At 45.8% G+C, this 14,039-nt stretch overlaps 21 non-coding genes across 21 annotated transcripts; all 21 read right to left on the minus strand.

Annotated features, from left to right (window-relative positions):
- Positions 1 to 146: 146 nt before the first annotated feature.
- Positions 147 to 218, minus strand: TRNAD-GUC (transfer RNA aspartic acid (anticodon GUC)). The gene has a single exon. It is a non-coding gene; the product is annotated as a tRNA-Asp (tRNA).
- A 711-nt stretch (positions 219 to 929) lies between these two features.
- TRNAI-AAU (transfer RNA isoleucine (anticodon AAU)) lies at positions 930 to 1,003 on the minus strand. The gene has a single exon. It is a non-coding gene; the product is annotated as a tRNA-Ile (tRNA).
- A 209-nt stretch (positions 1,004 to 1,212) lies between these two features.
- Positions 1,213 to 1,284, minus strand: TRNAD-GUC (transfer RNA aspartic acid (anticodon GUC)). Its single transcript has one exon. It is a non-coding gene; the product is annotated as a tRNA-Asp (tRNA).
- A 711-nt stretch (positions 1,285 to 1,995) lies between these two features.
- TRNAI-AAU (transfer RNA isoleucine (anticodon AAU)) lies at positions 1,996 to 2,069 on the minus strand. The gene has a single exon. It is a non-coding gene; the product is annotated as a tRNA-Ile (tRNA).
- Positions 2,070 to 3,061: 992 nt separating this feature from the next.
- TRNAI-AAU (transfer RNA isoleucine (anticodon AAU)) lies at positions 3,062 to 3,135 on the minus strand. The gene has a single exon. It is a non-coding gene; the product is annotated as a tRNA-Ile (tRNA).
- Positions 3,136 to 4,127: 992 nt separating this feature from the next.
- TRNAI-AAU (transfer RNA isoleucine (anticodon AAU)) lies at positions 4,128 to 4,201 on the minus strand. Its single transcript has one exon. It is a non-coding gene; the product is annotated as a tRNA-Ile (tRNA).
- A 992-nt stretch (positions 4,202 to 5,193) lies between these two features.
- Positions 5,194 to 5,267, minus strand: TRNAI-AAU (transfer RNA isoleucine (anticodon AAU)). Its single transcript has one exon. It is a non-coding gene; the product is annotated as a tRNA-Ile (tRNA).
- A 992-nt stretch (positions 5,268 to 6,259) lies between these two features.
- Positions 6,260 to 6,333, minus strand: TRNAI-AAU (transfer RNA isoleucine (anticodon AAU)). Its single transcript has one exon. It is a non-coding gene; the product is annotated as a tRNA-Ile (tRNA).
- A 209-nt stretch (positions 6,334 to 6,542) lies between these two features.
- TRNAD-GUC (transfer RNA aspartic acid (anticodon GUC)) lies at positions 6,543 to 6,614 on the minus strand. Its single transcript has one exon. It is a non-coding gene; the product is annotated as a tRNA-Asp (tRNA).
- A 711-nt stretch (positions 6,615 to 7,325) lies between these two features.
- Positions 7,326 to 7,399, minus strand: TRNAI-AAU (transfer RNA isoleucine (anticodon AAU)). Its single transcript has one exon. It is a non-coding gene; the product is annotated as a tRNA-Ile (tRNA).
- Positions 7,400 to 7,608: 209 nt separating this feature from the next.
- On the minus strand, positions 7,609 to 7,680 carry TRNAD-GUC (transfer RNA aspartic acid (anticodon GUC)). The gene has a single exon. It is a non-coding gene; the product is annotated as a tRNA-Asp (tRNA).
- A 711-nt stretch (positions 7,681 to 8,391) lies between these two features.
- Positions 8,392 to 8,465, minus strand: TRNAI-AAU (transfer RNA isoleucine (anticodon AAU)). Its single transcript has one exon. It is a non-coding gene; the product is annotated as a tRNA-Ile (tRNA).
- Positions 8,466 to 8,674: 209 nt separating this feature from the next.
- TRNAD-GUC (transfer RNA aspartic acid (anticodon GUC)) lies at positions 8,675 to 8,746 on the minus strand. Its single transcript has one exon. It is a non-coding gene; the product is annotated as a tRNA-Asp (tRNA).
- Positions 8,747 to 9,465: 719 nt separating this feature from the next.
- TRNAI-AAU (transfer RNA isoleucine (anticodon AAU)) lies at positions 9,466 to 9,539 on the minus strand. The gene has a single exon. It is a non-coding gene; the product is annotated as a tRNA-Ile (tRNA).
- A 210-nt stretch (positions 9,540 to 9,749) lies between these two features.
- On the minus strand, positions 9,750 to 9,821 carry TRNAD-GUC (transfer RNA aspartic acid (anticodon GUC)). The gene has a single exon. It is a non-coding gene; the product is annotated as a tRNA-Asp (tRNA).
- A 711-nt stretch (positions 9,822 to 10,532) lies between these two features.
- On the minus strand, positions 10,533 to 10,606 carry TRNAI-AAU (transfer RNA isoleucine (anticodon AAU)). Its single transcript has one exon. It is a non-coding gene; the product is annotated as a tRNA-Ile (tRNA).
- A 992-nt stretch (positions 10,607 to 11,598) lies between these two features.
- TRNAI-AAU (transfer RNA isoleucine (anticodon AAU)) lies at positions 11,599 to 11,672 on the minus strand. The gene has a single exon. It is a non-coding gene; the product is annotated as a tRNA-Ile (tRNA).
- Positions 11,673 to 11,882: 210 nt separating this feature from the next.
- Positions 11,883 to 11,954, minus strand: TRNAD-GUC (transfer RNA aspartic acid (anticodon GUC)). The gene has a single exon. It is a non-coding gene; the product is annotated as a tRNA-Asp (tRNA).
- Positions 11,955 to 12,665: 711 nt separating this feature from the next.
- TRNAI-AAU (transfer RNA isoleucine (anticodon AAU)) lies at positions 12,666 to 12,739 on the minus strand. Its single transcript has one exon. It is a non-coding gene; the product is annotated as a tRNA-Ile (tRNA).
- Positions 12,740 to 12,949: 210 nt separating this feature from the next.
- Positions 12,950 to 13,021, minus strand: TRNAD-GUC (transfer RNA aspartic acid (anticodon GUC)). Its single transcript has one exon. It is a non-coding gene; the product is annotated as a tRNA-Asp (tRNA).
- Positions 13,022 to 13,732: 711 nt separating this feature from the next.
- Positions 13,733 to 13,806, minus strand: TRNAI-AAU (transfer RNA isoleucine (anticodon AAU)). Its single transcript has one exon. It is a non-coding gene; the product is annotated as a tRNA-Ile (tRNA).
- Positions 13,807 to 14,039: the final 233 nt, after the last annotated feature.

Consider the following 14,039-nt stretch of genomic DNA (forward strand, 5'->3'; position numbering starts at 1 on the left):
TTTGGGGGGGATGGATTTATCACACATGTAGTGACTTTTGGTGGCAGTAAAGTGACAATCAAACAATAAAATATCAAAAGCTCCTGAATATGAATTTTTTGCCATCTCGATCAGCTTCTCGTAGCAAATTCAAGAATATAAGAGGCCTCCCCGTCGGGGAATCGAACCCCGGTCTCCCGCGTGACAGGCGGGGATACTTACCACTATACTAACGAGGATTGGCTGTGTCGTCACCTCTGACATCACAGTCCGATAAAGTGCACACGTGGTATGTGACTGATCAGATGAACCACTGTTGGCCAGGCTCCTTTTTCGTTTGGGCACTTTCAGACAAGGGAGGTGAGACTGTGAAGAAAACTGCCATTTTTGGGAGAGAAAGAGCAGCCGCCCTAATGATGGCAAAGCTGTCTATAGTGTCTGGGAGCTTTTGTCAAACTCTTGCTCAGCTGACCTATAATGGCCTCATTCAGACAGCTGTATTTTCAGCACAGCATACTGACCCTAGCATGACCTAATATCAAGTCTAATAAGTTAAAGATTGCAGCAGCTACATTGATACATCACCAGAACCGCCGTCAGTGCATGGTTACGGAAACAGAACTTCCATCAGCATATGACTACATCAGCATACGAGTTCAACACAAGACCCATCATCAGTACATGAATACAGCACCAGAGCCACCATCAGCACATAAACACAGCACCAAGTTTAACACAGAGATCAATTGCAATGACTATACTATATGCTTGCTACAGGCTTTAAATAACACCACACCATAGGAACAGCTACTTCTCCAAATCAGTTAGGCATGCAATTCTACACAGAAAACACTATGAACAAAATGCGGAGTAAAAAGAAACAAGCTTCAGCATCTGCATCGACCCACCTGGGATGAAACGAGTGCACGGGACCTCTAAAAAGCTGTACTTGGCCCGTACGGGGATCGAACCCGCGACCTTGGCGTTATTAGCACCACGCTCTAACCAACTGAGCTAACCGGCCATGGGCGTGGCGTTTATCCCCTACGGAAAGAACTGGTAATAGGTATGAGCGCAATCATTCCGTTTTGGGGGGGATGGATTTATCACACATGTAGTGACTTTTGGTGGCAGTAAAGTGACAATCAAACAATAAAATATCAAAAGCTCCTGAATATGAATTTTTTGCCATCTCGATCAGCTTCTCGTAGCAAATTCAAGAATATAAGAGGCCTCCCCGTCGGGGAATCGAACCCCGGTCTCCCGCGTGACAGGCGGGGATACTTACCACTATACTAACGAGGATTGGCTGTGTCGTCACCTCTGACATCACAGTCCGATAAAGTGCACACGTGGTATGTGACTGATCAGATGAACCACTGTTGGCCAGGCTCCTTTTTCGTTTGGGCACTTTCAGACAAGGGAGGTGAGACTGTGAAGAAAACTGCCATTTTTGGGAGAGAAAGAGCAGCCGCCCTAATGATGGCAAAGCTGTCTATAGTGTCTGGGAGCTTTTGTCAAACTCTTGCTCAGCTGACCTATAATGGCCTCATTCAGACAGCTGTATTTTCAGCACAGCATACTGACCCTAGCATGACCTAATATCAAGTCTAATAAGTTAAAGATTGCAGCAGCTACATTGATACATCACCAGAACCGCCGTCAGTGCATGGTTACGGAAACAGAACTTCCATCAGCATATGACTACATCAGCATACGAGTTCAACACAAGACCCATCATCAGTACATGAATACAGCACCAGAGCCACCATCAGCACATAAACACAGCACCAAGTTTAACACAGAGATCAATTGCAATGACTATACTATATGCTTGCTACAGGCTTTAAATAACACCACACCATAGGAACAGCTACTTCTCCAAATCAGTTAGGCATGCAATTCTACACAGAAAACACTATGAACAAAATGCGGAGTAAAAAGAAACAAGCTTCAGCATCTGCATCGACCCACCTGGGATGAAACGAGTGCACGGGACCTCTAAAAAGCTGTACTTGGCCCGTACGGGGATCGAACCCGCGACCTTGGCGTTATTAGCACCACGCTCTAACCAACTGAGCTAACCGGCCATGGGCGTGGCGTTTATCCCCTACGGAAAGAACTGGTAATAGGTATGAGCGCAATCATTCCGTTTTGGGGGGGATGGATTTATCACACATGTAGTGACTTTTGGTGGCAGTAAAGTGACAATCAAACAATAAAATATCAAAAGCTCCTGAATATGAATTTTTTGCCATCTCGATCAGCTTCTCGTAGCAAATTCAAGAATATAAGAGGCCTCCCCGTCAGGGAATCGAACCCCGGTCTCCCGCGTGACAGGCGGGGATACTTACCACTATACTAACGAGGATTGGCTGTGTCGTCACCTCTGACATCACAGTCCGATAAAGTGCACACGTGGTATGTGACTGATCAGATGAACCACTGTTGGCCAGGCTCCTTTTTCGTTTGGGCACTTTCAGACAAGGGAGGTGAGACTGTGAAGAAAACTGCCATTTTTGGGAGAGAAAGAGCAGCCGCCCTAATGATGGCAAAGCTGTCTATAGTGTCTGGGAGCTTTTGTCAAACTCTTGCTCAGCTGACCTATAATGGCCTCATTCAGACAGCTGTATTTTCAGCACAGCATACTGACCCTAGCATGACCTAATATCAAGTCTAATAAGTTAAAGATTGCAGCAGCTACATTGATACATCACCAGAACCGCCGTCAGTGCATGGTTACGGAAACAGAACTTCCATCAGCATATGACTACATCAGCATACGAGTTCAACACAAGACCCATCATCAGTACATGAATACAGCACCAGAGCCACCATCAGCACATAAACACAGCACCAAGTTTAACACAGAGATCAATTGCAATGACTATACTATATGCTTGCTACAGGCTTTAAATAACACCACACCATAGGAACAGCTACTTCTCCAAATCAGTTAGGCATGCAATTCTACACAGAAAACACTATGAACAAAATGCGGAGTAAAAAGAAACAAGCTTCAGCATCTGCATCGACCCACCTGGGATGAAACGAGTGCACGGGACCTCTAAAAAGCTGTACTTGGCCCGTACGGGGATCGAACCCGCGACCTTGGCGTTATTAGCACCACGCTCTAACCAACTGAGCTAACCGGCCATGGGCGTGGCGTTTATCCCCTACGGAAAGAACTGGTAATAGGTATGAGCGCAATCATTCCGTTTTGGGGGGGATGGATTTATCACACATGTAGTGACTTTTGGTGGCAGTAAAGTGACAATCAAACAATAAAATATCAAAAGCTCCTGAATATGAATTTTTTGCCATCTCGATCAGCTTCTCGTAGCAAATTCAAGAATATAAGAGGCCTCCCCGTCGGGGAATCGAACCCCGGTCTCCCGCATGACAGGCGGGGATACTTACCACTATACTAACGAGGATTGGCTGTGTCGTCACCTCTGACATCACAGTCCGATAAAGTGCACACGTGGTATGTGACTGATCAGATGAACCACTGTTGGCCAGGCTCCTTTTTCGTTTGGGCACTTTCAGACAAGGGAGGTGAGACTGTGAAGAAAACTGCCATTTTTGGGAGAGAAAGAGCAGCCGCCCTAATGATGGCAAAGCTGTCTATAGTGTCTGGGAGCTTTTGTCAAACTCTTGCTCAGCTGACCTATAATGGCCTCATTCAGACAGCTGTATTTTCAGCACAGCATACTGACCCTAGCATGACCTAATATCAAGTCTAATAAGTTAAAGATTGCAGCAGCTACATTGATACATCACCAGAACCGCCGTCAGTGCATGGTTACGGAAACAGAACTTCCATCAGCATATGACTACATCAGCATACGAGTTCAACACAAGACCCATCATCAGTACATGAATACAGCACCAGAGCCACCATCAGCACATAAACACAGCACCAAGTTTAACACAGAGATCAATTGCAATGACTATACTATATGCTTGCTACAGGCTTTAAATAACACCACACCATAGGAACAGCTACTTCTCCAAATCAGTTAGGCATGCAATTCTACACAGAAAACACTATGAACAAAATGCGGAGTAAAAAGAAACAAGCTTCAGCATCTGCATCGACCCACCTGGGATGAAACGAGTGCACGGGACCTCTAAAAAGCTGTACTTGGCCCGTACGGGGATCGAACCCGCGACCTTGGCGTTATTAGCACCACGCTCTAACCAACTGAGCTAACCGGCCATGGGCGTGGCGTTTATCCCCTACGGAAAGAACTGGTAATAGGTATGAGCGCAATCATTCCGTTTTGGGGGGGATGGATTTATCACACATGTAGTGACTTTTGGTGGCAGTAAAGTGACAATCAAACAATAAAATATCAAAAGCTCCTGAATATGAATTTTTTGCCATCTCGATCAGCTTCTCGTAGCAAATTCAAGAATATAAGAGGCCTCCCCGTCGGGGAATCGAACCCCAGTCTCCCGCGTGACAGGCGGGGATACTTACCACTATACTAACGAGGATTGGCTGTGTCGTCACCTCTGACATCACAGTCCGATAAAGTGCACACGTGGTATGTGACTGATCAGATGAACCACTGTTGGCCAGGCTCCTTTTTCGTTTGGGCACTTTCAGACAAGGGAGGTGAGACTGTGAAGAAAACTGCCATTTTTGGGAGAGAAAGAGCAGCCGCCCTAATGATGGCAAAGCTGTCTATAGTGTCTGGGAGCTTTTGTCAAACTCTTGCTCAGCTGACCTATAATGGCCTCATTCAGACAGCTGTATTTTCAGCACAGCATACTGACCCTAGCATGACCTAATATCAAGTCTAATAAGTTAAAGATTGCAGCAGCTACATTGATACATCACCAGAACCGCCGTCAGTGCATGGTTACGGAAACAGAACTTCCATCAGCATATGACTACATCAGCATACGAGTTCAACACAAGACCCATCATCAGTACATGAATACAGCACCAGAGCCACCATCAGCACATAAACACAGCACCAAGTTTAACACAGAGATCAATTGCAATGACTATACTATATGCTTGCTACAGGCTTTAAATAACACCACACCATAGGAACAGCTACTTCTCCAAATCAGTTAGGCATGCAATTCTACACAGAAAACACTATGAACAAAATGCGGAGTAAAAAGAAACAAGCTTCAGCATCTGCATCGACCCACCTGGGATGAAACGAGTGCACGGGACCTCTAAAAAGCTGTACTTGGCCCGTACGGGGATCGAACCCGCGACCTTGGCGTTATTAGCACCACGCTCTAACCAACTGAGCTAACCGGCCATGGGCGTGGCGTTTATCCCCTACGGAAAGAACTGGTAATAGGTATGAGCGCAATCATTCCGTTTTGGGGGGGATGGATTTATCACACATGTAGTGACTTTTGGTGGCAGTAAAGTGACAATCAAACAATAAAATATCAAAAGCTCCTGAATATGAATTTTTTGCCATCTCGATCAGCTTCTCGTAGCAAATTCAAGAATATAAGAGGCCTCCCCGTCGGGGAATCGAACCCCGGTCTCCCGCATGACAGGCGGGGATACTTACCACTATACTAACGAGGATTGGCTGTGTCGTCACCTCTGACATCACAGTCCGATAAAGTGCACACGTGGTATGTGACTGATCAGATGAACCACTGTTGGCCAGGCTCCTTTTTCGTTTGGGCACTTTCAGACAAGGGAGGTGAGACTGTGAAGAAAACTGCCATTTTTGGGAGAGAAAGAGCAGCCGCCCTAATGATGGCAAAGCTGTCTATAGTGTCTGGGAGCTTTTGTCAAACTCTTGCTCAGCTGACCTATAATGGCCTCATTCAGACAGCTGTATTTTCAGCACAGCATACTGACCCTAGCATGACCTAATATCAAGTCTAATAAGTTAAAGATTGCAGCAGCTACATTGATACATCACCAGAACCGCCGTCAGTGCATGGTTACGGAAACAGAACTTCCATCAGCATATGACTACATCAGCATACGAGTTCAACACAAGACCCATCATCAGTACATGAATACAGCACCAGAGCCACCATCAGCACATAAACACAGCACCAAGTTTAACACAGAGATCAATTGCAATGACTATACTATATGCTTGCTACAGGCTTTAAATAACACCACACCATAGGAACAGCTACTTCTCCAAATCAGTTAGGCATGCAATTCTACACAGAAAACACTATGAACAAAATGCGGAGTAAAAAGAAACAAGCTTCAGCATCTGCATCGACCCACCTGGGATGAAACGAGTGCACGGGACCTCTAAAAAGCTGTACTTGGCCCGTACGGGGATCGAACCCGCGACCTTGGCGTTATTAGCACCACGCTCTAACCAACTGAGCTAACCGGCCATGGGCGTGGCGTTTATCCCCTACGGAAAGAACTGGTAATAGGTATGAGCGCAATCATTCCGTTTTGGGGGGGATGGATTTATCACACATGTAGTGACTTTTGGTGGCAGTAAAGTGACAATCAAACAATAAAATATCAAAAGCTCCTGAATATGAATTTTTTGCCATCTCGATCAGCTTCTCGTAGCAAATTCAAGAATATAAGAGGCCTCCCCGTCGGGGAATCGAACCCCGGTCTCCCGCGTGACAGGCGGGGATACTTACCACTATACTAACGAGGATTGGCTGTGTCGTCACCTCTGACATCACAGTCCGATAAAGTGCACACGTGGTATGTGACTGATCAGATGAACCACTGTTGGCCAGGCTCCTTTTTCGTTTGGGCACTTTCAGACAAGGGAGGTGAGACTGTGAAGAAAACTGCCATTTTTGGGAGAGAAAGAGCAGCCGCCCTAATGATGGCAAAGCTGTCTATAGTGTCTGGGAGCTTTTGTCAAACTCTTGCTCAGCTGACCTATAATGGCCTCATTCAGACAGCTGTATTTTCAGCACAGCATACTGACCCTAGCATGACCTAATATCAAGTCTAATAAGTTAAAGATTGCAGCAGCTACATTGATACATCACCAGAACCGCCGTCAGTGCATGGTTACGGAAACAGAACTTCCATCAGCATATGACTACATCAGCATACGAGTTCAACACAAGACCCATCATCAGTACATGAATACAGCACCAGAGCCACCATCAGCACATAAACACAGCACCAAGTTTAACACAGAGATCAATTGCAATGACTATACTATATGCTTGCTACAGGCTTTAAATAACACCACACCATAGGAACAGCTACTTCTCCAAATCAGTTAGGCATGCAATTCTACACAGAAAACACTATGAACAAAATGCGGAGTAAAAAGAAACAAGCTTCAGCATCTGCATCGACCCACCTGGGATGAAACGAGTGCACGGGACCTCTAAAAAGCTGTACTTGGCCCGTACGGGGATCGAACCCGCGACCTTGGCGTTATTAGCACCACGCTCTAACCAACTGAGCTAACCGGCCATGGGCGTGGCGTTTATCCCCTACGGAAAGAACTGGTAATAGGTATGAGCGCAATCATTCCGTTTTGGGGGGGATGGATTTATCACACATGTAGTGACTTTTGGTGGCAGTAAAGTGACAATCAAACAATAAAATATCAAAAGCTCCTGAATATGAATTTTTTGCCATCTCGATCAGCTTCTCGTAGCAAATTCAAGAATATAAGAGGCCTCCCCGTCGGGGAATCGAACCCCGGTCTCCCGCGTGACAGGCGGGGATACTTACCACTATACTAACGAGGATTGGCTGTGTCGTCACCTCTGACATCACAGTCCGATAAAGTGCACACGTGGTATGTGACTGATCAGATGAACCACTGTTGGCCAGGCTCCTTTTTCGTTTGGGCACTTTCAGACAAGGGAGGTGAGACTGTGAAGAAAACTGCCATTTTTGGGAGAGAAAGAGCAGCCGCCCTAATGATGGCAAAGCTGTCTATAGTGTCTGGGAGCTTTTGTCAAACTCTTGCTCAGCTGACCTATAATGGCCTCATTCAGACAGCTGTATTTTCAGCACAGCATACTGACCCTAGCATGACCTAATATCAAGTCTAATAAGTTAAAGATTGCAGCAGCTACATTGATACATCACCAGAACCGCCGTCAGTGCATGGTTACGGAAACAGAACTTCCATCAGCATATGACTACATCAGCATACGAGTTCAACACAAGACCCATCATCAGTACATGAATACAGCACCAGAGCCACCATCAGCACATAAACACAGCACCAAGTTTAACACAGAGATCAATTGCAATGACTATACTATATGCTTGCTACAGGCTTTAAATAACACCACACCATAGGAACAGCTACTTCTCCAAATCAGTTAGGCATGCAATTCTACACAGAAAACACTATGAACAAAATGCGGAGTAAAAAGAAACAAGCTTCAGCATCTGCATCGACCCACCTGGGATGAAACGAGTGCACGGGACCTCTAAAAAGCTGTACTTGGCCCGTACGGGGATCGAACCCGCGACCTTGGCGTTATTAGCACCACGCTCTAACCAACTGAGCTAACCGGCCATGGGCGTGGCGTTTATCCCCTACGGAAAGAACTGGTAATAGGTATGAGCGCAATCATTCCGTTTTGGGGGGGATGGATTTATCACACATGTAGTGACTTTTGGTGGCAGTAAAGTGACAATCAAACAATAAAATATCAAAAGCTCCTGAATATGAATTTTTTGCCATCTCGATCAGCTTCTCGTAGCAAATTCAAGAATATAAGAGGCCTCCCCGTCGGGGAATCGAACCCCGGTCTCCCGCGTGACAGGCGGGGATACTTACCACTATACTAACGAGGATTGGCTGTGTCGTCACCTCTGACATCACAGTCCGATAAAGTGCACACGTGGTATGTGACTGATCAGATGAACCACTGTTGGCCAGGCTCCTTTTTCGTTTGGGCACTTTCAGACAAGGGAGGTGAGACTGTGAAGAAAACTGCCATTTTTGGGAGAGAAAGAGCAGCCGCCCTAATGATGGCAAAGCTGTCTATAGTGTCTGGGAGCTTTTGTCAAACTCTTGCTCAGCTGACCTATAATGGCCTCATTCAGACAGCTGTATTTTCAGCACAGCATACTGACCCTAGCATGACCTAATATCAAGTCTAATAAGTTAAAGATTGCAGCAGCTACATTGATACATCACCAGAACCGCCGTCAGTGCATGGTTACGGAAACAGAACTTCCATCAGCATATGACTACATCAGCATACGAGTTCAACACAAGACCCATCATCAGTACATGAATACAGCACCAGAGCCACCATCAGCACATAAACACAGCACCAAGTTTAACACAGAGATCAATTGCAATGACTATACTATTATACTATATGCTTGCTACAGGCTTTAAATAACACCACACCATAGGAACAGCTACTTCTCCAAATCAGTTAGGCATGCAATTCTACACAGAAAACACTATGAACAAAATGCGGAGTAAAAAGAAACAAGCTTCAGCATCTGCATCGACCCACCTGGGATGAAACGAGTGCACGGGACCTCTAAAAAGCTGTACTTGGCCCGTACGGGGATCGAACCCGCGACCTTGGCGTTATTAGCACCACGCTCTAACCAACTGAGCTAACCGGCCATGGGCGTGGCGTTTATCCCCTACGGAAAGAACTGGTAATAGGTATGAGCGCAATCATTCCGTTTTGGGGGGGGATGGATTTATCACACATGTAGTGACTTTTGGTGGCAGTAAAGTGACAATCAAACAATAAAATATCAAAAGCTCCTGAATATGAATTTTTTGCCATCTCGATCAGCTTCTCGTAGCAAATTCAAGAATATAAGAGGCCTCCCCGTCGGGGAATCGAACCCCGGTCTCCCGCGTGACAGGCGGGGATACTTACCACTATACTAACGAGGATTGGCTGTGTCGTCACCTCTGACATCACAGTCCGATAAAGTGCACACGTGGTATGTGACTGATCAGATGAACCACTGTTGGCCAGGCTCCTTTTTCGTTTGGGCACTTTCAGACAAGGGAGGTGAGACTGTGAAGAAAACTGCCATTTTTGGGAGAGAAAGAGCAGCCGCCCTAATGATGGCAAAGCTGTCTATAGTGTCTGGGAGCTTTTGTCAAACTCTTGCTCAGCTGACCTATAATGGCCTCATTCAGACAGCTGTATTTTCAGCACAGCATACTGACCCTAGCATGACCTAATATCAAGTCTAATAAGTTAAAGATTGCAGCAGCTACATTGATACATCACCAGAACCGCCGTCAGTGCATGGTTACGGAAACAGAACTTCCATCAGCATATGACTACATCAGCATACGAGTTCAACACAAGACCCATCATCAGTACATGAATACAGCACCAGAGCCACCATCAGCACATAAACACAGCACCAAGTTTAACACAGAGATCAATTGCAATGACTATACTATATGCTTGCTACAGGCTTTAAATAACACCACACCATAGGAACAGCTACTTCTCCAAATCAGTTAGGCATGCAATTCTACACAGAAAACACTATGAACAAAATGCGGAGTAAAAAGAAACAAGCTTCAGCATCTGCATCGACCCACCTGGGATGAAACGAGTGCACGGGACCTCTAAAAAGCTGTACTTGGCCCGTACGGGGATCGAACCCGCGACCTTGGCGTTATTAGCACCACGCTCTAACCAACTGAGCTAACCGGCCATGGGCGTGGCATTTATCCCCTACGGAAAGAACTGGTAATAGGTATGAGCGCAATCATTCCGTTTTGGGGGGGATGGATTTATCACACATGTAGTGACTTTTGGTGGCAGTAAAGTGACAATCAAACAATAAAATATCAAAAGCTCCTGAATATGAATTTTTTGCCATCTCGATCAGCTTCTCGTAGCAAATTCAAGAATATAAGAGGCCTCCCCGTAGGGGAATCGAACCCCGGTCTCCCGCGTGACAGGCGGGGATACTTACCACTATACTAACGAGGATTGGCTGTGTCGTCACCTCTGACATCACAGTCCGATAAAGTGCACACGTGGTATGTGACTGATCAGATGAACCACTGTTGGCCAGGCTCCTTTTTCGTTTGGGCACTTTCAGACAAGGGAGGTGAGACTGTGAAGAAAACTGCCATTTTTGGGAGAGAAAGAGCAGCCGCCCTAATGATGGCAAAGCTGTCTATAGTGTCTGGGAGCTTTTGTCAAACTCTTGCTCAGCTGACCTATAATGGCCTCATTCAGACAGCTGTATTTTCAGCACAGCATACTGACCCTAGCATGACCTAATATCAAGTCTAATAAGTTAAAGATTGCAGCAGCTACATTGATACATCACCAGAACCGCCGTCAGTGCATGGTTACGGAAACAGAACTTCCATCAGCATATGACTACATCAGCATACGAGTTCAACACAAGACCCATCATCAGTACATGAATACAGCACCAGAGCCACCATCAGCACATAAACACAGCACCAAGTTTAACACAGAGATCAATTGCAATGACTATACTATATGCTTGCTACAGGCTTTAAATAACACCACACCATAGGAACAGCTACTTCTCCAAATCAGTTAGGCATGCAATTCTACACAGAAAACACTATGAACAAAATGCGGAGTAAAAAGAAACAAGCTTCAGCATCTGCATCGACCCACCTGGGATGAAACGAGTGCACGGGACCTCTAAAAAGCTGTACTTGGCCCGTACGGGGATCGAACCCGCGACCTTGGCGTTATTAGCACCACGCTCTTACCAACTGAGCTAACCGGCCATGGGCATGGTGTTTATCCCCTACGGAAAGAACTGGTAATAGGTATGAGTGCAATCATTCCGTTTTGGGGTGGGATGGATTTATCACACATGTAGTGACTTTTGGTGGCAGTAAAGTGACAATCAAACAATAAAATATCAAAAGCTCCTGAATATGAATTTTTTGCCATCTCGATCAGCTTCTCGTAGCAAATTCAAGAATATAAGAGGCCTCCCCGTCGGGGAATCGAACCCCGGTCTCCCGCGTGACAGGCGGGGATACTTACCACTATACTAACGAGGATTGGCTGTGTCGTCACCTCTGACATCACAGTCCGATAAAGTGCACACGTGGTATGTGACTGATCAGATGAACCACTGTTGGCCAGGCTCCTTTTTCGTTTGGGCACTTTCAGACAAGGGAGGTGAGACTGTGAAGAAAACTGCCATTTTTGGGAGAGAAAGAGCAGCCGCCCTAATGATGGCAAAGCTGTCTATAGTGTCTGGGAGCTTTTGTCAAACTCTTGCTCAGCTGACCTATAATGGCCTCATTCAGACAGCTGTATTTTCAGCACAGCATACTGACCCTAGCATGACCTAATATCAAGTCTAATAAGTTAAAGATTGCAGCAGCTACATTGATACATCACCAGAACCGCCGTCAGTGCATGGTTACGGAAACAGAACTTCCATCAGCATATGACTACATCAGCATACGAGTTCAACACAAGACCCATCATCAGTACATGAATACAGCACCAGAGCCACCATCAGCACATAAACACAGCACCAAGTTTAACACAGAGATCAATTGCAATGACTATACTATATGCTTGCTACAGGCTTTAAATAACACCACACCATAGGAACAGCTACTTCTCCAAATCAGTTAGGCATGCAATTCTACACAGAAAACACTATGAACAAAATGCGGAGTAAAAAGAAACAAGCTTCAGCATCTGCATCGACCCACCTGGGATGAAACGAGTGCACGGGACCTCTAAAAAGCTGTACTTGGCCCGTACGGGGATCGAACCCGCGACCTTGGCGTTATTAGCACCACGCTCTAACCAACTGAGCTAACCGGCCATGGGCGTGGCGTTTATCCCCTACGGAAAGAACTGGTAATAGGTATGAGCGCAATCATTCCGTTTTGGGGGGGGATGGATTTATCACACATGTAGTGACTTTTGGTGGCAGTAAAGTGACAATCAAACAATAAAATATCAAAAGCTCCTGAATATGAATTTTTTGCCATCTCGATCAGCTTCTCGTAGCAAATTCAAGAATATAAGAGGCCTCCCCGTCGGGGAATCGAACCCCGGTCTCCCGCGTGACAGGCGGGGATACTTACCACTATACTAACGAGGATTGGCTGTGTCGTCACCTCTGACATCACAGTCCGATAAAGTGCACACGTGGTATGTGACTGATCAGATGAACCACTGTTGGCCAGGCTCCTTTTTCGTTTGGGCACTTTCAGACAAGGGAGGTGAGACTGTGAAGAAAACTGCCATTTTTGGGAGAGAAAGAGCAGCCGCCCTAATGATGGCAAAGCTGTCTATAGTGTCTGGGAGCTTTTGTCAAACTCTTGCTCAGCTGACCTATAATGGCCTCATTCAGACAGCTGTATTTTCAGCACAGCATACTGACCCTAGCATGACCTAATATCAAGTCTAATAAGTTAAAGATTGCAGCAGCTACATTGATACATCACCAGAACCGCCGTCAGTGCATGGTTACGGAAACAGAACTTACATCAGCATATGACTACATCAGCATACGAGTTCAACACAAGACCCATCATCAGTACATGAATACAGCACCAGAGCCACCATCAGCACATAAACACAGCACCAAGTTTAACACAGAGATCAATTGCAATGACTATACTATATGCTTGCTACAGGCTTTAAATAACACCACACCATAGGAACAGCTACTTCTCCAAATCAGTTAGGCATGCAATTCTACACAGAAAACACTATGAACAAAATGCGGAGTAAAAAGAAACAAGCTCCAGCATCTGCATCGACCCACCTGGGATGAAACGAGTGCACGGGACCTCTAAAAAGCTGTACTTGGCCCGTACGGGGATCGAACCCGCGACCTTGGCGTTATTAGCACCACGCTCTAACCAACTGAGCTAACCGGCCATGGGTGTGGCGTTTATCCCCTACGGAAAGAACCGGTAATAGGTATGAGCGCAATCATTCCGTTTTGGGGGGGATGGATTTATCACACATGTAGTGACTTTTGGTGGCAGTAAAGTGACAATCAAACAATAAAATATCAAAAGCTCCTGAATATGAATTTTTTGCCATCTCGATCAGCTTCTCGTAGCAAATTCAAGAATATAAGAGGCCTCCCCGTAGGGGAATCGAACCCC

The sequence above is a fragment of the Ranitomeya variabilis genome, chromosome 5 (genome assembly GCF_051348905.1).
Source record: "Ranitomeya variabilis isolate aRanVar5 chromosome 5, aRanVar5.hap1, whole genome shotgun sequence".
In the NCBI taxonomy this organism is placed as follows: Eukaryota; Metazoa; Chordata; class Amphibia; order Anura; family Dendrobatidae; genus Ranitomeya; species Ranitomeya variabilis.